At 37.6% G+C, this 27488-nt stretch overlaps 1 pseudogene; it reads left to right on the top strand.

Annotated features, from left to right (window-relative positions):
• Positions 1 to 2006: 2006 nt before the first annotated feature.
• Positions 2007 to 2725, top strand: LOC138154753 (large ribosomal subunit protein eL15-like; annotated as a pseudogene).
• The last annotated feature ends 24763 nt before the right edge of the window (positions 2726 to 27488 follow it).

Below are 27488 nucleotides of genomic sequence, written 5' to 3'. Positions count from 1 at the left end.
GTCTGTGTTCCCTTGGTGACTGAATGGGAGTTAAAAGTAGGGGCAAGAGATGGGGTTTGTGAGTGTATAAAATGAACACAGACTGGCAGATGTAGAAAATGAAGTAAAGACCGATGAATTTCATTCTTTAAGGAAAGAAATTAGAAAGGGTTTAGATCCTAGCCTCTTGTCCCTGCAGCCAGAATGGGACTCGTTGGAATGCAGATAGTGTAGACTTGATAGAAGGAGCAGCACATTAGTGAGAACTTATCTATCTGCATGGTGCCAGAGGGTAGATACTACAGCCCAGACAGCACAGATCCATCAGGCAGATGGGTACAGCTGCCAGAGTCCCATTAGAGTACAACAGACAGACCAAACCCTGCACAAAAGCCTTGAGCTCTAGAAATCTATGCATGAATCCTACAGTCAGGTGACATAATGATGATTGTATATAAACTTTGTGTCTGTCTGCTATGTGCTTGGGATAGGAGAGAAAGAATACCAAAATATCAGGATACAAAGAAGGAGGGGAATAGGCACACAAAAAACTCCCAAATGGCTTTGAGAGATTCAAGAGCAACAGGAAATAGGAAATCCAGAGAATCTTCCTTTGGCAGTTTTAATGACTTTTCTTTCTTAGTCTGATAAGATTTTACTTTAGATTCAGCAAATTGAGGGGTTGTTAGCGCAGAAAGAATCTGTTTAGGAGCAGTAAACTTTGCTAAGTCATATCTCCTACTTCAAATCACCTACTGAATTCTAGACCTCTGAACTGAAAGACATAGCTGAAGGGAATACTATTGGTTTGTCATACAGATAAATTCCCAGGTTCACTGCAAAGCTTCTAGACTCATTTCATTTATGATCAAAGGGACTTGTTTCAATATTTCATTTTTTTTCTATCTTTCCTTAGATAGTATTTCACTCTTTTCTCATTCACAAAGTTCAAATACCCATAAAAAGAGTCTAAGTCTATTCAGTATGCTACATCCCTTCTGGAGCTACTTTCCAACTAATCCTGGCACTGGTGGGCTGGGTCCCCCGAGGACACTTTTTCTCCTGCTCTGAGGTTTCCAGATAAAATTAAAAGAAGTTGAGTTTTTAGGTAATGAGGATCCTGAAACCCCAGCATTTTCAGCCAGCCATAGTCAATTAGCTTTAAAATTTACTTATGTAATATAATAAGAATAGTCAGTAAAAAACTTCCTCTCCTACAAATTGGAAATACACACGATATTTGTGAGGAGAGTGGGCACAAACTTAGAGAATATAAATCCCCAAAGGGTAAACTCACAGTTCCTGATTACTAGACCTTTTTGTCTTTTTAAAATGCTCATTAAGTTCCTCTTCGGTGTAGTTCTCTGCTGGGATATGAGGATTGATCCTTTCTGGAATTCATGGATGGCATTGTCTCTACCATAGCAAGGAAGATCATATATACGGCTTTGTCCTTTGAGTGGTTTTCCTCTTTAAGCCTATGTCTGTATTTCTTCCCTTCTTTTATTTTCTGAGCATATTCTATATATTGGCAAGGCTAGCAATTACCAATAGTAAAAGTTGGTGGTACCTCAGGGACTATAGACCCTCTTTACAATCAGAGGAACTGTTTGTACAGTTTGGTAGTTACATCAGGTCCAGTGATGCAAACTAAACTGTCTGTAATTGATCTATATTAAACATATGGGTGGGCTGACATTTGGTATAATTGTGCTGATTTGCAAGAGAGATCTCCAGAATGCAAACCAATGGGGAAAACAAAGTTGAGTAACATCCTGTGGAAAGTTCTCAACCAAATTACTCCCCTCCCCATCCTTTACCAGAGAAACTCAGTGCAAGGAAAAACATTTCCTGACTAGGTTAAATCATCCTCCATCCATCTTCCTTATCTTCCTCAAAAGGCAGGAGCAGTTTCAGTTAGCTGCATAGTCTCTTAAAACTCTTCTCTTAAGTAAATTCCAATGTAAATACTAGAAATTAGATGCAGTGATAACTAAAATTCTTAACAATTAATCAACCAGCGGTCGGCGGCAGCCATCAGGCAGGCTAGCGCGAGGCAGGATGGGGGCCTACAAGTACATCCAGGAGCTGTGGAGGAAGAAGCAGTCGGACCTCATGCGGTTCCTGCTGCGCGTGCGCTGCTGGCAGTACCGGCAGCTGTTGGCGCTGCACTGCGCTCCCCGGCCCACCCGGCCCACCAGGCCAGACAAAGCCAGGCGGCTGGGCTACAAGGCCAAGCAAGGTTATGTCATGTACCGAATTCGTGTCCTCCGCGGGGGGCGAAAGCGCCCGGTCCCCAAGGGTGCCACCTACGGCAAACCTGTGCATCACGGGGTCAATCAGGCCAAGTTTGCCAGGAGCCTCCAGTCTGTGGCAGAAGAACGTGCTGGCCGCCGCTGTGGGGCCCTAAGAGTCTTGAACTCCTACTGGGTGAGTGAAGATTCAACCTACAAATTCTTTGAGTTTATTCTTATTGACCCATTCCATAAAGCTATCAGACGAAACCACGACACTCGATGGATCACCAAGCCAGTGCACAAACACAGAGAGATGCGAGGGCTTACCTCAGCTGGCCAGAGAGCCGGGGTCTTGGAAAGGGTCACAAATTCCACCATATCATTGGAGGATCTCGTCGTGCTGCTTGGAGAAGGCGCAATTCTCTCCAACTACATCGATACCGCTAATTGGTGCACATTAGTTTGTAAACTTAAATGTTTAATAAACAACATTTATGACAAAAAAAAAATTAATCAACCAGTAATCGATAATCAATTTCACATATAGTATGTCTGTGTTTCTCTATGTTTGTTTTTGGTTTATCTCTCCCTTTCTGTAGGATGGGGTGTTAATAATTCCCCATTCATCCTTTCTTTCTGAAGACATGGTTAAATGAAGAGGGAGTAGGGAGGAGAAAGAGGCAAAACCTCTCCTGTCCCTAGGAGGAGTTCTCTCCAAGATTCTTGGCTCAAATTATAATTTTAGTTCCAAAATTGTTTTTTTTATTTAAATACATCTTGTCATTAAATATTTGCCAATTACATATTAAAATATTTAATTCATTTTAATGAATTTAATTCATTTTTTAAAAAATTGAGTTACAAATTCTTTCCCTCCCAATTCTTCCACCTCCTTTGAGAATATAAGTAATAGGATATTGATTACACGTAAGTTAGACACAACGTATTTCCACATTATACATGTTACAAAAGAAAACACATAGGCACATAAACCATGAAAGATAAATGAAATTTTTTAAAAAGCTTCCATTTGCATTTAGAGTTCATCAGTTTTCTCTCTGTAGGTACATAGCATTTTTCATCATGGGTCCTTCGAAATTATCTTGGTTCATTGCCTTGATCACTGTAGCTAAGTCTTTCACAGCCAATCATCTATATAATATTGTTGCTATTGTATACAATAGCATACATTGTATACAATAGCATGCAATATTGTATACTCCTAGTTCTGCACAGTTCATTTTGCACCAGATCATACAAGTCATTATTTATTGTCATTTTAAATTTATTATGGTCTAAAAAGGGTGCATTTAATATTTTTGCTTTTCTGCATTTGGTTGTGAGGTTTTTATGTCCTAATACATGCCAGTTTTTGTAAAGGTACTATATATAGCTGAGGCAAGAGATATGCTCCTTACTATTCCCACTCATTTTGTATTTTACTTTTTTAAGATCCTATTCATCTCAACATCTTTTTTAAAATTTATTTTATGGGTTTATTTATATAGCTTTGAGAGGGGAAAGTTGAGATCCCCCACTAGCATAGTTTTACTGTTTATTTCTTCCTGCCTTCAATTAACTTTTCTTCAAGAATTTGAATGCCATGCCATTTCATGTATGTATGTTTAGTATTATCATTATTCTTTTGCCAAGATGAAGTTTTTCTGAATATCTCTCTTAATTAGGTCTAGTTTTGCTTTTAATTTGTCTGAGATTATAATTGCTACTCTCGCTCTTTTTACTTCAGGTAAGGCATAACAAACTCTGCTCTAGTCCTTATTTTGATTCTGTGTTAATTCTTAAATTATCTCTTCTCTATTTTCCAAGTCAGTTGTATTCACAATGATATATTTCATATTTTTTTCAATTTTTAAAATTCTTTTGACTTCATATTTATGTTTCTTAATATCTCATGGAGTCATAAACTACCTCTTTTGTAATTGTAATTTTTAAATAATTACTTTATTGTGAACTTTTTTGCCCCCTCTTCCATTTCACTAATTTTACTTTTTAAATAATTGTTTTCTTCAGTGAATTTTTGTATTTTCTTTTCAATTTGGTCATTTCTGATTTTGAAGTAGCTATCATTATTAAATAGTGAAGTTTTGTACCTCTTTTCTTTTGGCCAATTGCATTTTAAGGTGTTATTTTCTTAAGTGTTTTTGTGTCTCTTTTAACTAAACCAGTAAATCTCTTTTATCATTTTCTTCCTTTGTTCTCATCTCTTTGCCCAGTTTTTCCTCTACCACTCTTACATGATTTTTAAAATCATTTTTAACCCCTTCCAGGAATTCTTGTAGGGCTTGTGTACAATTCACTTTTTCCCCCTTTGAGAATTCACTTGTTGTGACATTATTGTCTTTTTTCTGAGTTTGAGTCTTGATCTTCTGTACAACCATAGTAGTTTTTTTTTTTTATAATCAGGTTTTTGTTGGTTTTGTTGTTTGTTTATTTTTCCAGTTCGTTTTTGACTTTAAACTTTATATTAAAGATGGGATCAGTTCCCAGTGTAGAGAGTAGAGGAGTACTGGTCCAAGATTCAATCTTTTTTTGCATTACTGTTTTCAGAGCTGGCTTCAGGGGTTTGGAATTTTTTAGTGCTTCTAAGGTAGAAGTGTGGTAATCTGGGAAGAAGTGTGGTCACTGTCCTCCTGGTCTGCAAGCTTGTTCTTATCCAGGAAGGTTCCCTGATACTATTGGATTAAAATTAATAGTATTCCTTAGGGTCTTGCTCTCTCTTGGCCAAAAGTATTCTTTTTCAACCTTGAACTGTGGCTCAGAAATGAGTATAGGCAATGGGGTTGACAAATAACATCTGGTCCTGTGTCCAGTGCTACCACTACATGGTCCCCTGTAATTTCTTTCTGACTAGTTGCTAGGTCCTCTTTGGCTTGAGAGCTCCCAAAGCTGTTACTGAATCTGTTTCCACCACCTAGTCCCACCACTGGTATTGGCTCCAGGTCACCTTCCAGTCTCCTAAATTGTCTTTGGCTGGACAAATGTCTCATACTAATTTTTTTTTTGGCTCTGCTACTTCACAATTTGATTTGAGAAATTATTTTAAAGTTGTTTGGAAGGGAATGTTTGGAGAGCTTGGCTGAGTACTTCTTATTCTTTGCCATCATGGCTTTATCCTGGAAAGTCCTCCCAGAATTGAAATCTTATGTAACTAGACTGTTCCCCTCTGGACTGAACTCACTCATAGCATAATTGCTAAAGTCTGATAGGTTTGGTTGATTTTCTTGACCAATTGCATTTATTGTGTTTTTTCACCCAGTGTTTCATACCTCATAAAGTAATTACAGTATATAAACCATCTTGTTTACAAAGCTAAAACTTCATTACATCAATTCATTGAATTATTGATTAAAGAGGAAGGGGGGAGTGGAATCATTCTTTAAAATGTCATTACTTTAATTAGAGTACAACATACCTGATGCAAAGAATGTAAGGAAACACCATGGGCCCAAAGTCCAAGTATCTGAAATTTTTGGACTCTAGTTTGCAGTTGAATGAGACTACACTCTGTCAAACAAAATATATGGCTGGAATGACCTCAGTTCCCTTTTTAAGCTCTGCTGTTGAATTCTATACAATTTTCAAATCCCAGCTCAAATGTCATCTCTTACAGAAATCCTGTCATTGGGTAACAGATCTTTACCTCAGACCTCACATAGTGCTTTACTTTATAATTCTTTATGTACTTTGAGATCAGCTGATCTGGAGTGAGAAGGGATCTTATAGGCCCTCTAATCTAACCCTCTAATTTCACATATAATTAAAGACTGGATCAGAAGTATTTGGTCCTGGTAATATTAACAAATTATCTATGCCTACTAACAACCAAACATAAAACTTTGGAACATGATTCAGGACTTGATGATTCAAGAGGACTAGACCTGGAACATGTAGAAAAGGTAAGAAATGCCCCTCCTTTGTTCCATTTTGTGCTTTATTTTCTGGGAAACAATTAAGAAAAAAAAACACTCATCAGCTGTTTTATTTTCTTCCTGACTACCAAGCATCCCTGAGAACATGATGCTTTTGTTTCTTTTGTATTTTTTTCTTTCCAAATGAGTATTCTGGGAGAGGAGCACTCAAGCAACCAATGAGTCGCATTGATCTATAATAGTCACTAAAAAGCGTTTATTGGCAATTGGAGCTAGTAGCAGTGGCATACAGAGTGGTTTAGTAGTCCACAAGCAATTTGCTTAACCAAGGCCAGCAAGGGGTTAACCCACGAATGAGACACCACACCTAAGCAAGGATCCAGTCCTGTTACATGATTCATCCATTACTGATGCCAAATAATCTTAGTGGAAACACTATGAAAAAAGAAAAGAAAATCCAGGCCCAGAAGTCATGAGGACATGGTCCCATGTATTTCATTCATATATGCCCCCATTTGTTTTATATGTTAAGTTTATACCTACAAAGCCAAGTACAAGCAGCTTTCCAGAGGACTGCTGCTGTGAATAGCTTCAAGGTTCTGATTACACAGATAGTGAACTCTCTATTTATTCAGTGATAAACTGAGACAAAACATTGACAGAAACCAAAGTACAGCATTCACAATGTTATGGCATTACAACTTATCACTAAAGTGCCCACATAGTTTTCACTAAAGTGGCCACATAGTTTTAAACAAAGTGCAATCATTCAGTAAGTCCTCAACTCAATCATCCTTAAGGAGCAAGCCTCCTTAAGGGACACAAAGTACAAAGGTAAAAGTTCTCCACCCCTACATCACATTGTCTTAATCTGTCAGTCAAAAAGTCTTCTCAAAGGTCAAAGTTCTCCACCCCTAAGCCAAAGTAAATTATGATCTTCTCAGTCAGCATCAAGTACCCAAGAAGAGGTCTTTTCATTTTGATTCAAGGCTGGCTCTCAGCTTCCATGTTTCCTCTTCCATGGTCCTAACTCCTGCCTGAATCTGCCAAGCTGTCACCTGGATTCAAAAGCAGGCAGCTCTCAGCTCCTCTTCAAGATCCTCATTCAATTCCTTGTTCAGTTCCTATTCCATATTGAAGCTCACAGTGTCCAGTTCACCTCAAGTCCTTCACAGTTCCTGTTTCTGGAAAGACAAAGCTTAACAGAGCCAAAACAACATTCATTCACATTGCTGTAACAATCATCAATTCACTATCTGCCTGTGAAATCTACAGAGACCCACAAACAAGGTCTGAGACGTCAACACAAATCATCAGTAAAGTCCCAGGACCTCTGAATCCCTCCTCCAGGACTTCTGTAGACAGATAACCAGAAAATCCTCTTTCAGGGCTTCTAGTATGGTCCCAGGACTTCTGTACAAAGTATTACAAACAAAAATCAACACAGACAGAACAGACAAACAGAGTGCTGGGACACCATAAGTTTTCTCCTTCTCAGCTCTGCCATCACAAGAGTTCTCTTCTCAGTTCTTCTCACTTCTGCTCTTTTCTACCTTGGGCTTCTCCTTATAAATGGTTATTAGCTCCTCCCCTTTCTGTTGCATCAGCAACAGCATTCACAAATTCTGTGGTTCACAAGTTGTGGGATTCACAAGTTCTGTTTCTTAACAAGGACTTTATATAATCATGGGCAAGGCTTAAAAGAAATTTGAACTGAAATAAGTTGCTAAATATTTAAATAGCTGAAACAAGGCATTAAGTTCTTCTTTGCTTGCCATTACAATACCCACTCTAAACCCTCTCATGTTTTGTTTTGTTGTGAGTTGCTTGTTTTGTTTTGTTTTTGGAGAATAACATATACAGTTTTAGAAAAACTATAGTTTTAGAAAAAAAAAGGCTTTTTAACTAGTATAGTGCTATGCCATTTGAGTAAATGCCTCTGCTAAAGAGCCGAGTCTCTTGGCTGATTGTTAAGGGGAAGCACAGTGATAGGGACTCATAAGCTAATATTAGGAGTATTGCCGTCTACAGAGCTGCCATTATAACCTTAAAATTAGAATCATCTTGGGCCCCAGTATGTCACTGCCCAAGTGAGTTGGAGGTCAGAACCCAGAAAGGAGTGTTATATACAAATAATGGATTTGAGGATTAGAAAAATATAGTAAATTAATTTGTCCAGGATCATATAGGTAGTACTTATCAAATACTACTCCAGCAACTGTACCTTGGGGCTTCTCTTATCATGTAATATTATGTATTATAGTTATGTAAGTTAGACCTTATCTCAAGTATTATGTGGTCAGGGAATACTATCTTATCTAAACTTTGTACCTCCCCAAAAGATATGCAGACATTAACAAATTGTTATTGGTGTTGTCATAGCTCAGAGTAATGCAGCCTGGTAAAGTAGAAAAAATTACACTGACTCTGGAGTCAGAAGAACTGTGTTCAAATTCTACCTCGGACTTCAACCACCTGGCTGACCTTGAATAAGTCCTTTGACATCCCTAGGCCACAGTTTCCTCAACTGTAAAACAAAGGGTTTGAGGGAAATGGTCCTTGTCATCCCCTCTAGCTCCAGATCGATTATCATATGTAAGAATTAGACCTGAGTGTACCTAGCTAGGCTAAAGGAATTAACTTCCTCAATCCTTGTTTTTCAAGCCCTGCCCCATCCTCCCACATCACCTTATGTCTGAATTCCTGCTGCAGCTGTAGTGTTCAGAGGCAGTGTGCCCAGACAGCTAGATTGTTGTGAAAAACATGCTTCAGAAACCATAAAGTGCAAAATAAATGTCAGCTATTAGGTTAATTAGAGTCTCTAAAGGATGCTTCAAGTCCATAAGAGGCAGCTTCACAGGAGCCAGAAGCAAAAACCTGGTTGCAGGGGTGGGCAGCTGGGTCCTGTCCTAGCTAAAGTAGATAAGGATGTTTTTCTCAGCTGGGAGGGAGCAAACAGTAGCTCCTGACTACCCATCTGAGTGTCTGAGAAAAGCTTAGGCAGAGGAGGAGGTGAGGGAACAAAACACTGAATCCAGACATCAGACAAAAGTGCTTCTGGGAAATGAGTCCAGGAGAGGAGATACCAGGGAGACAATTTGGACTGGAAGGAGATGGGGTCTGTGACAGAGCTAAGGTAATCTAGGGTAAAAAAGCAAGCAGACAGTCTGTGAGTTCTCTAGAATTCACTTCCTAATCAACCAGGGCAAAAATGGCTACCATGTGTTTTCAAATATCTTATTTTAATGGCACTTTGGAGGACCTAGGATCTGCCACTATCCTTCCACCATCCAACCATCTTACATTACCACTGTTGTATTAATTATCTTTAAGTATTACTTTTGACATGCTCTTCTCCTGCTCAAAACCCAATCTATGATGGTTCTCCACTGTCACCCATATTGAATCTGAACCCTTCTGCCTAACTTTCAAAGTTATTTGGCATCTGGCCTCTGCTATGTATCCATCTCTAGCTCTTACTGCTCGACTTTGCACTTTTGTTTCTGTTCTAATTTCTCCTGAAACTACTCTCATTTTTAAAAAATCACCAAATAGTTCTTTGATCATAACTTCTATTTTAAAAAATGTATTTACTTTCAGTTTACAGCATTCAGTTCCATAAGCTTTTGAATCCCAGATTTTCTCCTTCTTTGTCCTCCCCCCTCCCCCACCATGGTAGCATGCAATCAGACATAGGCTCTACATATACCTTCACACTAAACATTAGTCAAAATGTAAAGAAGAATTATAATCAATGGAATGAATAATGAGGAAAAAGAAACAAAACAAAACGAAAAAAAGAGAGACAAAGTAGTTTGCTTCAATCTGCATTCAGACTGTAATTCTTTCTCTGGATATGGGTAGCCTTTTCCAACATGAGTCTTTTGGAGTTTGTCTTACAACCTTGCATTGCTGAGGGATGCACAGTATACCAAAGTTAGTTGTCACAGATACAATATGTCTGTAATTGTGTACAATGTTCTCCTGGTTCTGCTCCCCTCACTCAGCATCAGTTTATATGTCTCTCCAGGTTGTTATGAAGTCTGTCTGCTCCTCATTTTCTTATAGCACAGTACTATTCCATTACATTCATACACCACAACTTGTGTAGGCATTTTCCAATTGATGGGAATCCCCCAATGATTTCCAATTCTTTGCCACCACAAAAAGAGCTACTATAAATATTTTTGTACATATGGGTTCTTTTCCCACTTGTATGATCTCTTTGGGATACAGCCCTAGAAGGGGTATTGCTAGGGGAAAGGGTATGGACATTTTTATAGCCCTTTGGGCATAGTTCCAAATTGCTCTCCAGAATGGTTGGATCATTTCACAACTTCACCAAAAATGCATTAGGGTTACAATTTTCCCCACATCTTCTCCAGCATTTATAATTTTGTCATGTTAGCCAATCTGATAGGTGAGATGCAATACCTCAGAGTTGTTTTGATTTGCATTTCTCTAATCAGTAGTGATTTAGAGCATTTTTTCATATGCTTATAGATATCTTTAATTTCTTCCTCTGAAAACTACCTGTTCATATCCTTTGACCATTTATCAATTCGGGAATGACTTATATTCTTATATATTTGACTTTGTTCTCTGTATATTTTAAAAATGAGGCCTTTGTCAAAGACACCGTTTGTAAAACTTCTTTCCCAATTTTCTACTTCCCTCCAAATTTTGGTTACATTGGCTTTGTTTATACAAAAAACTTTTCAATTTAATGTAATTAAAATTATCCATTTTGCATTTCATAATGCTCTCTATCTCTTGTTTGGTAATAAATTCTTCCCTTCTCCATAAATCTGACAGGTAAACTATTCCTGTCTCTCCCAATTTGCTTACAGTTATCATGAATCCTTTTTGAATTTATTTTGGTGTACGGTGTAAGGTACTGGTCTATGTCCAGTTTCTGCCATACCATTTTCCAGTTTTCCCAGCAGTTTTTGGCAAATAGTGAGTTCTTATCCCAGAAGCTGGACTCTCTGGGTTCATCAAACAGTAGATAACCATAGTTATTTACTACTGTGTCTTGTGTATATCTATTTGAAAAAATTAAAAAAAAATCATTGTCTTCTTATATTTTTTTTTCAAAACTGCTTACCTCATTTCTTTCTTTGACCTCCTCTCTTCCTTTAACTTTGATAACCCTGTTCTTTCTTGCTTTTCTTCCTTCTTCTTTGGCCATTGCTCTTTGTCTTATTTATTGGTTCTCTTTTTTTTCCTCCAGTTGCTAAATATGGACCTTCCTTAAGGTGAAGTACTTGGGTTTCTATCTCTACTCTAGTTCCTTTGTTGATCTCCTTTGTTTCACCAGCCTCAACTACCACATCTATGAAAATGACTCAAATCTATATTGATACCATCCACTTCTGTCCAGAGTTCCATACCCATCTGCAATTCAATAACTCAACAACACCTCATTCTCAGCATGTCCCAAAAGCAGCACATGATCTCCATTTCATTCTCTGCCTCCTAGGTTCCTTGTTTCTGTTAGAAACCACCATCTACCCCAGGCATTTATGTAGAACTTGGGGATCCTCTTTGATTCTTTCTGTCTTATCTAACGCATATAATTAGTTACCAAGTCCTAATGATTCTATATCTACAACAAATACATCTTCAGACCCACCCCCTCCCTTTTCCATTCTTATTACTGTCATTCCAATTCTGGAACTCATTACCTCTTACCTAGATTATTATAACACTCTTCTACCCAGGCTTTCTACCTACAGTCTCCCTGCTCTCCCAGCCTTCCTACTCTCTGCTGCTAGATTAATCTTCCCAATGTACAGTTTTGATCGTGTAACTCCACTGTTAAAAAAAATGTTCAATGGCTTCCCACTGCCTACTGAATAAATTCCAGTCTCTTCAATCTGACATTCAGAGACCTTAATAATATGTTTTCAACCTAACTTTCCAGACTTATCCTATGTTTCTAATTCACATTAGCTAGACTTTGACATCTATCATATCCCAAATACACCCTATTTTTTCCTGTCTCCATTCTCTTGCTCCCTATCATTCTTTATATATAGAATGATCTTTTCACCCCAAACCTGCCATATCTACTCCTGTCTGATAAAATGTCACTTCCTCCATCAAATTTTGAACTCAGCTGGTCATTAAGACCTCTTCCTCTTAATTCTTTTAGCACCTTATGCCACACCTTTGCACTTCACATGAATGTGTATATATGCACACACATATTTACTTTTTTAATTCTAGATATAGATGTCTTATCCAATTTAAGGGCTATCATCTCTCTCCCACTCCCCCAATTTTCTCTTCGACAGGTTAAAAAATTACAGTTTCCTCAAATGATTCTCATATAAACCTAGACTAAAGTCCCTTACCATCCTGGTTGGATGTCCTTCCTAAACTGCAGTGCCCCAAACTAAACACAATACTTCCTATATGGTCAGATCATTACCAAGTACCAAGAGACTATTAGCTCTTTATTCTCAGCAATTATGCCTCTTTAAATAAATCCCCATACTGCATTGGCCTTTTGGGGCTACTTTATCAAACTGCTAACCCATATTGAGCTTGCAGTCCACTAAAAACTGCCATATTTTTTTCCAGCCAAACTATGGTCTAATCATGCTTATCCCATACTTAAGCTTACCCCACAGTTATGCAGTTACTATTTTTGAACCCAAGTATAACACTACATTAATTCTTATTGTATTTCTTGCTTTTAGATTTATCCCAGTAGTAGTCTAGTGGTTCTCAAACTTTTTGGCCATAGGACATCTTTAGACTTGTAAAAATTATTGAGGTCCCCACAAGAATTTCATGCTAGTTTTGTCTTTTGTGTATTTATCATATTAGAAATGAACATTTATCATCATCATCATCATCGTTTTGAACTTATGAACTCCCTGAAAAGGTCCTCAGGAATCTATGGGTAAATGGACCATATTTGGAGAACTGCTGCTCTAGCATCGCAATATATTTTTGGATATTTACTCTGTCATCCAGAGTCTTAGCTCTTCACCCCAGCTTGGTGTTATTTGTAACTTTGATGAATATACCATCATTTCCTTTTTATCCAGTCACTTATAAAAAATGTTAAACCACAAAGATGGAAATGCAGATTTCTAGGGCACTCTTCTGGGAACCTCCTTTCAAGGCAACATTAAATCATCAATAATACCCTTTGAATTTGACCATCAAACCCATTCTGAATCCATCATCTGAACCCATTCTCCTAAGCATATTCTTATCTAAACTATATCTCTCCATCTTTTCTCCAGGAATGTATGTCTTCTATGAATTTCTGGTTGTCCCAACTGTTGATCTTCATTCATGGTAACTACTCACCATGATCTCTTGCTTGGTGGGTACAACATAAGTATTGTTGCTTTCTTCCCCTCCCCCATTCTCTCATCCTTTTAATCACAAAATACCTTTAATTAGATTTGTGAAACATCGGACAAATATTGCCAGCTTTAATCAGATACATTTGAATTCCTAGGATCACAGGACCATAAATCTAGGGCTGGAAGGAACCTGAGAGGTCAACAAGTCCAACCCCTTCATTTTACAGGTGAGGAAATGGCAGCCTCAGAAAATTAATTGACTTGTTCAAAGTTAAACTTCATCCATGGTCTGGAGTGTCTCATCCTATAGTCCAGAAATCTAAATTCCATTCTCAGAAAATGCCTTTTTAGCCAGCTACTCACTTCAGAAATAAATCTGTTTCTTCTGAAAAGACACTTAGGCTAGTATATTCAATATTCCCCCAAAATCCTGTAATAAATTGATCTCTGGTCTTTACTGTTCAATCCTTTTCCCTCTCCTTTCTAGCTACACAAACCAGACTCATCTTTTCAGGCCCACCAAAATTCCTATCTCCCCACAAGGAAGGCTTCCTTGACTATTCTGACCTTTATCAATCACTTCTTATTCTGCATTTCTATTATACCTATTGTTATATCACAAGACATGATAATAACAAATTAACATTCAAGTAACATAAGATTTTAAAAGTGCATTCCAGTCAAGGTAGCTATTTACAAGTGTTTTTTTCATAGATGGGGATTCTGAGGTTCAGTAAGGTTTGTTTTTGATTCTATACTACAATTGTTTTTATATGCTATATATAGTCTTGAATTCTGGATTAGATGTCATTGGTCCTCTTCAAGTACAAAGGATGAATAATAACACACTGTAAGGTTCATAAGGGCAAGAACAATATTGTTCTTCTACAGTTACCATACCTAGCATAGTGGGCATATAGTGGGTATTCAATAAATATTTTTTGATCAGATAATTGAAATCTCTCCTGCAACTGGGAAGACAGCTTTGCATTTGGGAACAATTCCTATACTTCAGGAATGAAATGACAAGAGAAGAAATGATGTGCTAGGAGGCAGTTTTGAGAAAACAAGGCACTCAAACCTCCACCAAATTTATGAAGGAAATTATAAAACAGATCAAATAATTTTATATGAAGCTTGCAAATAAGACAATACACAATACACAGTGTATCAAGTCATTTTCTTGCTCCCCTTCTAATGTATTTCTTCTGCAGTAGCAGAGTGAAGTCATCATTCTTTATTGCTGGGAAGAAGACCCTTTGTGTCAGAATCCTCCTATAGGTCCCCAAGTAAGGGGTTAAGCTAACCTCAACTGTTACAGAAACCAGGAGAATGAGATGCAGTTATGTCCATCTGTGAAGTGCAGTATCTACAAAAGAGGACAACTTACTGGTGTGTGTTAAGCTGGGATCTGGTTAACTACAGGGAAGGTAGAGGGAACGGAGGCTTCAGATCAAAGACAACAGACATAAGTATTGATAAGTATCCTATCCTACTCCTACAAGAAATATGTCTTGACTCCTCCTTTACCCCTGTTTTCAAGAGGCTTTCCCCAGATGACATCTTTCCCTTTCTGAATACACTTTGTATTTATTTATCTTTGTATACATAGTTATCCTCCCCTTCTCTGCGAGTCTCTCCCCTACTTCTACCCCCACTTCAATACAACTAGGAGTATTTTTCTAATTCATTATTATTTTTGTTACATTTTAAATTCCAAACTCAGTCCCTACCTCCCCACCCCACACTATAGAAGGCCACCATTTGGCACAGATCCATGAATATATGTAAAACCATACTATGTGTACTTCTATTTATCAGTTCTTTCTCTGGAGATGAGTAGCATCTTCCTTCATAGATCCTTTATAGTTGATACAGGTATTTATATTAATCAGAATAACTTGGGTTGTTCACAATTTTTCTTTGAAAAATATTTTGCTGTTTCTGTATACAGCATTGTCTTGGTTCTGCTCATATCATTTTTCACTATTTTTTTTGGAAAACTTTCCTTGTTTTTCTAAAATCAGACAGCTCATCATTTCTTATAGTGTAGTAGTATTCCATCACAATCATATACCACAACTTGGTCAGCCATTTCTCAATTGCATGGAATCTTCCAATTCTTTGGCGCAACAACTAGAGCAACTATGAATATTTTTTCATTTTGTTTTTTTTTTCTTTTTCCCTGACCACTTTGGGAAATAGACCTAATAGTGGTATTGTTGAGTCAAGGGATATACACAATTTTATAAGTCTTTGGGTATAATTCCAGACAGTTTTCCAAAATGATTGGATGAGTTCACAGTTCCTAATTTTGCGTTTATTTTTCTTTATAGTCTTCAAAAACCTAGGATTATAACAAATGGCAAATGATAGAATGATTGTTAAATTAATTGATGAGTCAACATCAAAGTCCTAATCAATATAGTCATAACAACAACTAAAACTAAGAGAGGGATAGACCATATAATAACAGAATGGTAGAATTTGACTAGACTTTAGATATTTAGAAAGGGGGTTGGGGAAGTTACCTTAAAATTCCAGCATAGCTAGTTGGGAGTTATGATACAGAACTACTAAGATAATTTATTTATTAGTTATAAAGTGGTAGGGTCAGTTGGCTTTCCTCCCCTGTATTTATTTTGCATTTATTCTGAATATATTTTATTTGTGCGTGTATATATGTATAAATACACACATATGTATTTATATGTGTGTTCATATATACATATAATTCTTATCTCCCTCACCATAATGTAAACTCCTTATGAAAAGGAATTATTTCTTTTTATTTTGTATTTTTGTCTTTATAACTATGGCCCTTAGTGTATTCCCTGGCATAGAGCACTTACTTAATTAATACTTGATGATTGATTGATATTATTCCCATCCATGTACTCTAAGATGCTTACAAAGGAGATGACCCTCTGAGCCAGAAGCATAACTTGGATTCTGATACCTGATGAAATTCAGAGTAAGATTTGAGCAGAAGAAATTCTTGTAGTATACCCAGAGGCCACTGATCACGGGTGGATGTCCAGCATGGCCAGGTAAAATGTAAGCAGTCCAAGTTGCCCTGATGGATTAGGATGACTTTTTACAAATATCATTCCTTCAGGAAATAGTCAGGGTGGTGACAAGAAAGGTCAAAGTTAACTACCTCTGCTCAAACCAGTGTAGGGGATCCAGCATTGTTATTTGCTGCTGTGGGAACAAAGGAAGCTTCCCTCTACCCCAATGTATCAATGCTTTGGAGGAAGGAAATATGATCCCTTCTGGAAGTCAACATCCTGGGACAATGCCCACAATCATCCCATATTGGTTATTTCTCTTTTCATTTCATCCAGTCTTTCCCACATTTCCTGTGATTTCTTGCAATTGTATTTTTGGCTCCTACCACTCATCACACCTAGAAAGTTTTCTTCTTCTTTTTGCCTTTGGAATTTCTACCCATTCTTTGTACTCAACTCAAGTGCTATCTCCCCTAGGAAACCTTCCCTGCTAGTATGATAAGTAATGCTCTCCCCTATAAAACCTTACAAAGAACTCTCTGTTGTAACTCTATGACACTTAACATTGTATATTACTTTTCTCTAAATAGGTATATTATCTTTATCACTAACAGAATGTAAAGTCTATGAGGGCAGGGGATTGATTCGTATCTAAATTTTATCTCTCCTTCAGGGTCTAGATTACAAGACCTAGACTCTACATATTTGAGGACTTAAATGTTATTTCTGGGTTTGGGTCAAATCCTTTCTCCTATGGAAGCTGAACATTAAGTAGGATGGGACATTGGGACTTTGTCTAAGGGCATACAAATGTAAAATATTTATTTTAAAATATTCTTCAATTATGATATTTATAACATTTACATATCACCATCACATGCACTGCTTCAGAAGTGCAAAAAATATCTTAGAATCTGGTTTGGGGAAAAAAAAGAAGCTACTGAATACATTGTTCATAACACTCATCTGTGCTACTATAGTAATTAGTTCTCTCTTCAATTTGAATAAATTTCACCCAATTCCTTCTTTACTTCTGCTGAATCTCAGCCTCTTCATGTCTAAAATGGGTTTTCCTACCTAATTCACAGGTAGTAAATTTGCTGCTAGGTGGGTCAGTGGATGGAGTGCTGGGCTTGGAGTCAGGAAGACCTGGGCTCCAATCTGGTCTCAGACACCTACTAGCTGTGTGACTCCAGGCACATCACTTAATCTCTGTTTGTCTTAATCCACTGTAGAAGAAAATGGCAAACCACTTCAGAACCAAGAAATTTCCTTGAATTGTCTGGGTCTAAGGGATCACAAAGAGTCAGACAGAACTGAAGGACTGAATGACAACAACCTAATTCACAATGTTGCTATGAAAATAAAATGATACAAAACTAAAAAGAACATGGCACTGCTTATTTTTAATTCCTTAAAAATTTCTTTTTTGCTTTTCCTTGTACTCCTAATACTTAGTACAGTGCCTGGTACATATACATTTAATAAATGCTAGTTGACTTGACTTATTGCTAGTACAAAGCCTCTCCATTCTCCCTTCCCTCCCACCATGCATAGTCATTTTAGCTCACTTAGATTCCTATGCAAATTAGGGTGTAGCATTTGTCAAGAAGAAGCAGCATAAGAATATGTTGAGAAGGAGGAAATTAAATGATCTCAAAGGCCCCTTAATATGGTTTTGGTGGGTGCAGGGACTTTTTCCACAATACTAATGGTGTCTCAGGTAACCTAGAGAACATTGCTTTGAGAGATGTATTTTTCAAATATTAAGGCTGAAGGAATGCCACCATGCTTATGTGACTTGGATCCTGATAGAAGAGCAGTTGTAAAGCAGCAAAAGAAAGAAAGAAAAGGGACTCAAAGGGAAAGGCAAAACATCTACTGAACCGAGAGTCTAATTCCTCCTGACAGCCAAGCTGAGATATTCCCCCAGCCCTGTAGTGCTGGCTCAAATCCACAATCTGCTCCCTTTCTTTCTATTGTAACTTCAAACCCTCTTTTTAATAGGATAAAAAGCAGGTTTGTGCTTTTAGTCCCTCTCTTTTCCCTTGCACCATGTTTTGGTACTTTTTTTTTTTTCATGAGCACAGATTATTTTTTTTTTCTCATTTCTGACAAAATTAAGAGTCAACAAGGCTTTGGTCAACCTACTTCTCTTTCTCCTTTGCTAGATGACTAATTTTCTCACAAAAGAAAAGACACTTGCTTTCTGAAAGTTTAATGAAATGAAAGAGGGGTTCAGAATGTTTCTGGAAATCTTTATCTAGGCTTTAAGAGCTCATGTAGGTTAATACAGAACAAGGGTAGTAGTCCTTGGAAGGATGGAAAGAGAGGAAAGTGCTTTATTCCACTTCCAGCCCCAGACAATTGATAAGGATACCACTGTTCTTCCCTCCCTCTCTCTGGTTTATATGTCTCTACTGCCTTTATCTGTAACAGAGAAAAACTGATATCTCAGGATTTAAGGGAAAAGGGGCATGATTTTCACACAACTTGTTTAGAAATTCTTCCTATCTGATTCATGTCTGATGTTGGTCAGGATCTCTAGATCCTAGATTTTAGAATGACAGTAAAATTCAAGATTTAACCTTCAATAAAGTTTAATGTTTAACCAAATAGACTACTCAATATCCACTATGTTTTCTTTCTTTCATGGTTTTTGTTGTTCAGTCATTTTCAATAATGGTCAGTCCTTTGTGACTCCATTTAGGGTTTTCTTCACAAAGATACTGGAATGGTTTGCCACTTCTTTCTCCAAATCATTTTACAAATGAGGAAATTGAGGTAAATGGAGTGACATGATTTGCCCACAGTCACACAGCTAGTAAAGATCTGAAGCTGGATTTGAAATCAGGCCTCCATGACACCAGGCCAAGAGCTCTATCCATTGTGCTACCTAGCTGCTCATAATGGTTTTGCTTACACTAATTTTCCTGTACCTGGAAATCTCCCTTAAATCTTCCTCTTTTTAATTTCTACTGGTTCACAAATTAAATCCATATATCCCTTCCTCCATAAAGTCTTCAGTGATCTTCTAAGTGATCTTCCTCTTTAGGGCCACACATGACATTTCATTAAAAGCAAAACAAAACGAAACAAAGCTCTAAAGCATTTGACCTACATTATGCTTTAATCGTGCATGATACAATACTATTTGGTTATGTATAAATTCTCTGGTACCACATTGCTCTGGTAGATTATATGATCCTTGAAGGCAGGGAGCATGCTTTATCTAAACTCAGAATCTCTTCTATAGCCTAGCATAGTGTTCTGCTCACAGCTCCTGGATTAGTGAATAGTTGTTTTGTTAATGTTTGTTGAAGATAATGTTATAAAGCCTGCTTCTGCTATTTAGTGGTAATATAAAAAATTTAAGGAGCATTAGGTTCCTCATTTTCAAAATAGTGTAATATCTATCTTGCTTACTTAGGATTCTTGAAAGAATAAAATAAGAAATGCAAAAGATTTGAAAACAATCTATAAAGTGCCATATAAGTATAAATATCAATATTGAGGCCTAATTACTGATATTGGTCTAGTCCATGTACAAAGTCACCAAAGGGCAAATAAAAGTCAGATTGTTTCTGCCTCCCTCTCCCCCTGGAAGCAAACATAAGCCATACCTATCTTTTCCTCCTTCTTATTTTCCCACTCTACTCTCACCAACTTTCCTGATTCATTCAGGGTTTTCTTGTACTGTCTAAATCAGAAAATAATATCATTTTAAGATCTTGTCCTAAGCTTCTCTCCATAAGTGTGGGGAAGATGTTTTAACAACTCCTTTCTAAATACTTAATACCTTCCTCCTCTACCAAAAAGGTTCTGGAAAGAAATGTAAGTTTTCAATCACCATATGGAAAAGTGCTCTAAATAATAAATAATAAGAGAAATATGAATGAACATGCCTTCTATCTGATTGATAAAGATAAAAAAAAGGAAAATGACAATTTTTTGAGAGGCTGTGGAACGACAGGCACATCAATGAACTTTTGATAAAGCTGTGAGTTCGTCCAGGCATTCTGCAAAGCAATTTGGAATTATATGCTCAAAGTCAATAAACTGTTCAAATCCTTTAGCCCAGCAATACAACTACTAAGCTTTACCCCCAAGAGATCAATGCAAGAGGGAAAGGATCCATATGTTCAAAATTATTTATAACAGCATTTTTTTCGTTTAATAAAGAATTGGAAACAAAAGGAGAGCCCATCAACTGGGGAAAATCAGAATAAACCATGGTATGGAATGTAACAGAATTTTGTTATTCTGAGCAGCTAGATGGTACAATGGATAGAGTGCTGTAATAAGAATGTAAATTTTAAAGATCTTCCCTGCCCCTAGGCTAATGTGCACCTGAAGCCTGGGGTGGGGGAGGCTTGTTTTTCAGTAGATACTTCTTGATTGGCCAGTGAGTCAATAAGGTTGTTACATTCTCTGAGCCAGGAGAAGGCTATATAAGCCCTGATGTGTGGCTTTGTTTTTGGGACTCACTTTGAGAAGTGTTCTGTGATTTGATCTGAATTCTGGGAAGCCATTGTTGAGAGTCCCCCGGCTTTGAAAAACCCAGAATGTGGAAACCCAGATGTTGACTGGGTATGGATGTAATGGTTGGACAGTTTGGAAATCTGTCTACTTGATGTTTCTGTCTTGATAATCATGCCTGTATACTTTGAGGTTCAGGGTGCTGACCTTTTCTCCTGAACAAGGTAAACGATATATGTCTGACTGATTAAAGTAAGCTTGTTAACCCATTTTGAGTTGCATTCCTTTAACAAAGCAGATCCAAGAACCTGTGGTAGCTGCAAACCCTGAGGACGCTTGGGGTGCTTGCTGCTACAAGTGCCAGGTCCGGAGTCAGGAAGATTTGAGTTATATATGACCAGACATTTTTAAGCTGTGTAACCCTGGGCAAATCATTTAACCCTATTTCCCTCAGTTTCCTCATCTGTAATAAGAGCTGGAGAAAGAAATGGCAAACCACTCCAGTATTTTTACCAAGAAAACCCCAAATGTGGACACAAAGAGTCAGACAGAACTGGATGACCAAACAACAACAGCAACAAATTGTTATTCTTTAAGAAATGTCAAAAGAGGTGGAGAAAAAGGTCAGAAAAACCTGGAAGAAGCATATGAACTGGTGAAGAATGAAATAAACAGAGCTTGGAAACCAATGACTATAACATTGTAAAGACAAACTTTGAAATGCTTATTAACATCATTGATTAATGCAATGACCAATTGTGACCCCAGAAGAATGAGTCATTCTTCCCATCTCTTGACAGAGAGGTGATCAACTGGAATACACAATAGCATGTTCACTTTCCTACCTGATGGTGTGGATCTGTTTTGTTCTACAATAATTGTGTGTTACAAGGGAAGGAGGTATGGGGGGAAGTTGTGTGAGAAGCTTATAGGATAGATGCTAATAGTAATGTCCCCCCTCCAAAAACAAAGAAGAAAATCAAGAAAATTACATGAATGGAACACATTAAAAATACATAGAAGAGGGTAGAAGTAAGTTTAGAAAGCCATAGACATGCAGTATTACAATTACTGTGCTTAATTTGTCATGTACTTAGAAGAGTAAGCTATCCAAAATGGAGATTCATGCTTTCAAATGATTCTCTTTGTACAACAGAAATGATCTTGTCGGTATCTGTCGAGTTTGTAGTTGTTTTTTTTTTAATCTGTGCTAATAGACTTAATTCTGTTTATGGTTTTCTAGTGAAACATGCAGTTCTCTGATTTTTGTCAGCACAATGTTTTCAGCCCTTCAGCAATGGAGAGTTATGTTGCTGAGCCCCCTTTCTAGTAACATTGTGGTGACCTCACCATAAGCAGCTGCACTTGTAGCTCTGGATAAAGGGAAGAGATGGCGGTGGGTAGAAGGGATGAGGGAGATATGAAAAACATGAATCACTCTATACTTTGAAAAATGCTTGTCAACAAAAGAAACTATGACTCATTCATTTATTCAAGCAAACATTCCATCACCAATATCATCAAGAAGAAAGAATTATCAAGCACATGCTGCCTTGAGCAAACTTTAAAAGCAATGGGGTATTTTGAAATCTTATTGCCAGAAAATTCCTTAAGAAGAAAAGATGATATCTACTCAAACTTCCTTGGAAAACCTCTGTAAGAGGTTAGGGCTCCCAAATAATCTTCCAAAGTCTAAGTTTCACCACATATATTGTGATAACATGGGTGTTGGTAATTAAGTGTCCACTTAAAATTTATTACAAATGATATAACTTGGGTTTGAAATTGTGAGGCATCTAGGCACATGAGAGATAGATAGTTTGTTGTAATAGATATGGAAATAGTTTCTGCATCAGGAATATTAGGCCTCGTGTACTGGAAAACTCAGATAACAATAAACAACAACAACAATGACAATAACACTAATACAAATATGGCACTATAATGTTTAAAAGGCATTTAACAAATATTATCTCATTTTAGCTTCACAATGACCCTGGGAGTTGGGTGTTTATTATTATCCCCATTTTGTTGATGGGGAAACTGAAGCAGACAGAAGTTAAGTGACTTGCCCAGGGATATAGCTAGTAAGCATCTAAGGTCAAATTTAATCTGAGGGCTCCCTGACTCCAGATTCAGGGTTCTATCCTCTTTGTCACCTGGCCTCCACCTAGAGTAACTGAGTAACTCATATATTGCAAAGAAAGTGCCTCCTTGAGTTGGCAGGAGATGTCTCCTAATTTGGGGGTTCTATATGCCAGTGAAATCACAGATCCAGTCCTAACAGCTATCTATGAAACATAAACATAGGAAATAAAAGGTATACCTTTTCTGGAAATATATGGAGGACTAGTCTCTAAAGAATATCCATAAACATTGGTCATGGAAAAGTTCAGAATTCTAGATTATCTTTGTTTAGAATTTCAAGTGTATTTCTTTGGAATTTTGAGTATCTTTGTTTAGAATTTGTTTCGAAGCTTAGAATTTTAGAGCATCTTTGAAATTTATTATTTTTTAATGTATGCTTTTAATAAACACATATCAAACAAATTGATTCAATTGCACAAATATTGTTCATATTTGGTTGGCTTATTCGATACCAAGCCTCTGGTCAGAAACAGAACCCTAAGTCTAACATTGCTTCCATGAGGAAGTATTTCTGTGATAATCCACTGTGATATAGTATATATTTGCTTTTTGGAGGGCAATTGGGGTTAAGTGACTTGTCCAAGGTCACATGGCTAGTTTTTGTGTTAAGTGTCTGAGGCCGGATTTGAACTCAGGTCCTTCTGACTCTAGGGTCAGTGCTCTATTTACTGTGCCACCTAGCCGCCCTGTGTGATACAGTATTTTCAGGAATAAATGACAGAGATAGCAGGGTATAGCATATGGAGAGCTGGCCTTGGAGTCAGGAGGACTTGGGGCAGGTGACTCAAAATCAGAAGATTGTGTCACCAGCTTGTGTTTTTTGTCTGTTTTTTTGTCAACCGTTAAAACATGAAGTTCTTATGACCTGTATTAGTTGAGGAATTCCCAAATTGATTTTAAAACCAAAGGGTTTTCATAGTAAATGATAGTGTTTATTCATTTTCAGCATAGAGTTCTATGAAAAAATTTTTTCAATTAAAATAGATTTCATTATTTTTGTTGCTGTTCAGACATTTCAGTCACGTCCAACTCTTCATGAGCCCATTTGAAGTTTTCTTGGCAAAGATACTGAAGTGGTTTGACGTTACCTTCTCTGGCTCATTTTATAGATGAAAAAATTGAGGCAAACGGGGTTAAGTGACTTGCTCAGGGTCACACAGCTTGTATCTGTGGCTGGATTTGAATTTAGACCTTCCTGACTCCAAGTGCATTGCTTTATCCACTGTGCTACCTAGATGCCCTAATCTCATTATATCCAAACTATATTTTTGTTCAATCTATATTCAAGCTGATACTGCTTTTCTGACTAATAGGAATTTCTGAATCTGTATTTGAAAGGCTGTACTTCTGAGTTCCCTAGTTGTATGGCTGGGTCTTTTCTGAACCTCTCTGGCCCCATAAGTATCAACTAAACCATGAGAAAATGTCCTTTTTCCCTAAAAGACTTATTCAAAATGACCAAGCTTCCAGTCTCTCAACATTTATTGGGCACATACTGTATAAAGAGACCTCCTATATAGTAGGAGAACCTCCAAGGTATATGTAGAACTTTTCTGTAGTCTCCTATCCCTTTTATCTCCTTTTTCCTCCCCAACCTGCCATGGTATGCACAATCCAATATAAGGTGGGTCTGGCTTGGCTCCTACCCAAGAGATTTTAGTTACTTGTAGCTGCAAGCACCCCAGCATCCCCAGGGTGGCTGCCAACAAAGGTTCTTAGATTTGCTTTTCTAAATGAAAGCAACTCAAAATGGGTTAACAAGCTTACTTTTATCAATCAAACATATATCGTTTATCTAGTTCAGGGGGAAAAGGTCAGCACCCCGAACTTCAGAGTATATAGACAGAAGTTACAAGACAAAGAAACAGATGAAGCAGACAGGCTTACAAACTGTCCAACCATTATATCCATACCAAATCACAGATACCAGAGAGGGAAGCATCAACATCTGGGTTTTTCAAAGCCGGGGGCTCTCAATGGCTACCCAGACTCTCATCTGGTCAAATCACACAACACTGCTCAAAGTGAGCCCCATGGCTCATCTGTGATTAACAAACAAAGGTAAGCTGAGGCCCATTTGTTCTTTATCCCTTCTTGCTTTTGCTCTGGCCCAATTGGTACTTTATGAATGCCTTCAATCCAATACAATTCAATATTGATTTATGAAAGACCATAGGATCTTTCATTATGGAAGAGGCCTTCTAGGAGATCTAGTTTCACTTCTTCATTGTACAGATGAGGGACTGAAGACCTCAGGAGGCATTGACTTCTCCACACAATGAATAAATATCCGATTCCTGGTTCAAAGCCAGATCCTCTAATTCTAATCTCAGCTCATTTTCTATTGTACCATGGATACAGTGCCAGGCCTGGAATCAAGAAGACATCTTCTCAAATTCAAATCTGGCCTGAGACACTTACTAGCTGTGTGACCCTGGGAAAGTCACCAAACACTGTTTGCCTCAGTTTTCTCATTTGTAAAATGAGCTGGAGAATGAAATGGCAAACGCTCCAGTATCTTTACCAAGAAAACCCCAAATGGGGTCACAAAGATGCAGACACAACTAAAACAGCTGAACAAATGTAATGGCAAGCACAGAAGTAGTTCACACCTTGTTTTCAGCTATTGGATTAACACTTTGTTTCAGTCTGTTAAGAAAGAGAACATGTGAACTACACAACTTGGGAACTCCTGGGGAGGAGCTAATGACTATATAAGGAGAGCCCCATGGCTAGAGACAGCAGGAGCTGAAAAGAGAACTCTTGTGGTGGCAGAATCAAGGGGTATACTTGTGGTATCCTGGCATGCTGTTTGTCTGCTCTGTCTGTGTTGATGTTCATTTGTGATACTTGGTACAAAAGCCCTGGGACCTTCCTGGAAACCCTGAAAGAGGATTTTTTCCAGTTGTATGTTTACAGAAGTCCTGGAGGAGGGTTTGGGCAGTACTGGGACTTTACTGATGATTTGTGCTGACCTCTTGGACCTTGTTTTGGGTCTGTGTTGATTTCTATGTTGATGATTGGTATTGAGTTCTTAGACCTTGTTGATGGCTCTGAGTTGATTTCACAGGCAGATAGTGAATTGATGATGGTACTGGCAATGTGTATGAATATTATTGTAGCTCTGTTAAGCTTTGTCTCCCCAGAAATAGGAACCGTGAAGAACTTGAGGTGGACTGGACACTGTGAGTTTCAGTATGAAATGAGAACTGGACAAAGAAGTGGACAAGGAGCTGCACAAGGAACTGGGTGACTTCTGCCTTTGAATACAGGAGATAGTTGGAGATGGGACCTTGGAAGAGGAACCAAGGAAACTGAGAGCCAGCCTCAAGTCAAGCTGAAAGAAGACTTTACTTGGATAATGTGTACTGACTGAGAAGATTATGACTTACTGTGACCTAGGGGTGACTGACCTATGTATTTTCCACTACCCCTTAAGAGGTTACTGAGTAGAGACTGATGACTGATGATTGAATAATGACTGATGACTGAATAGTGACTGATTTGTAACTTAGTGTGCCCCATGAGTGGAGAACTTTGGCTATTGTATTTTATGACCCTTAAGGAAGCAAGCCTCCTTAAGGATGATTGAATGATTGAGTTACTAAATGATTGTACTTTGCTGAAAACTATTGTGATCACTTTGGTGAAAACTGTGTGACCATTTTAGTGATAAGTCATTGTGAATGCTGTATTTTGACTTTCTGTGATAAGTAATAATGCTGTACCTTGATTCTCTGTGAATATTTTGCTCTGATTTGTTGTTGAATAGAGTGTTCACTATCCTATATAATCAGAACCTTAAAAGTTGTTCACAGTAGCTTTCTTCTGGAAAGCTGCTTGTGCTTGGCTTTACAACAACCATAAGAACAAAAGCTAGATGGTGCAGTAGATTAAATCACTGAGTCTGGAGTAAGGAAGACCTGAATTTAAATCCAACTTCGGACACTTATTAGCAGTGTGACCCTGAAAAAGTCACTTAACTAGTTTGACTACTTCCCAAGATTGTTGGGAGAATCAAATGAGATTATTTTTGTAAAGAACTTAGCCTGGCACATAGTAGATATTTACTTAATGCTTTGTTCCTCCTTTTAAGTTATATAACATTATCCTCTTTGTGGGTTCATAGTCTCTTTTTTGGTAATGTATTTCTGAGGTCCTCTGGTAACTACTAAGAATCCCATCTCAGAACAATTTTGTTTAAGTATATAGAATAAGAGACAAAATTAACAAGGAAACCAATGGTGAGTTCCAAGTTCACAAATAACCTGAATTTTATCTGTGGATGCCTGGAGGAGGTGATATTGGGGGGAGTACCCTTGGTATTGATGATGAAACTGAGTAATAGAGAAATCAACTCACTTGTCAAAGGCCATGAAGCTGATTAGTGAGCTTAAACTTGGTTGTTTTTTTTTT

The sequence above is a fragment of the Petaurus breviceps genome, unplaced genomic scaffold (assembly GCF_028583685.1).
Source record: "Petaurus breviceps papuanus isolate PSGF00001 unplaced genomic scaffold, PetGlider_PUasm1.0 91133, whole genome shotgun sequence".
Classification (NCBI taxonomy): domain Eukaryota; kingdom Metazoa; phylum Chordata; class Mammalia; order Diprotodontia; family Petauridae; genus Petaurus; species Petaurus breviceps.
Note: the sequence above shows the minus strand (reverse complement) of the source record. Positions and strands in the feature narration are given on the sequence as shown.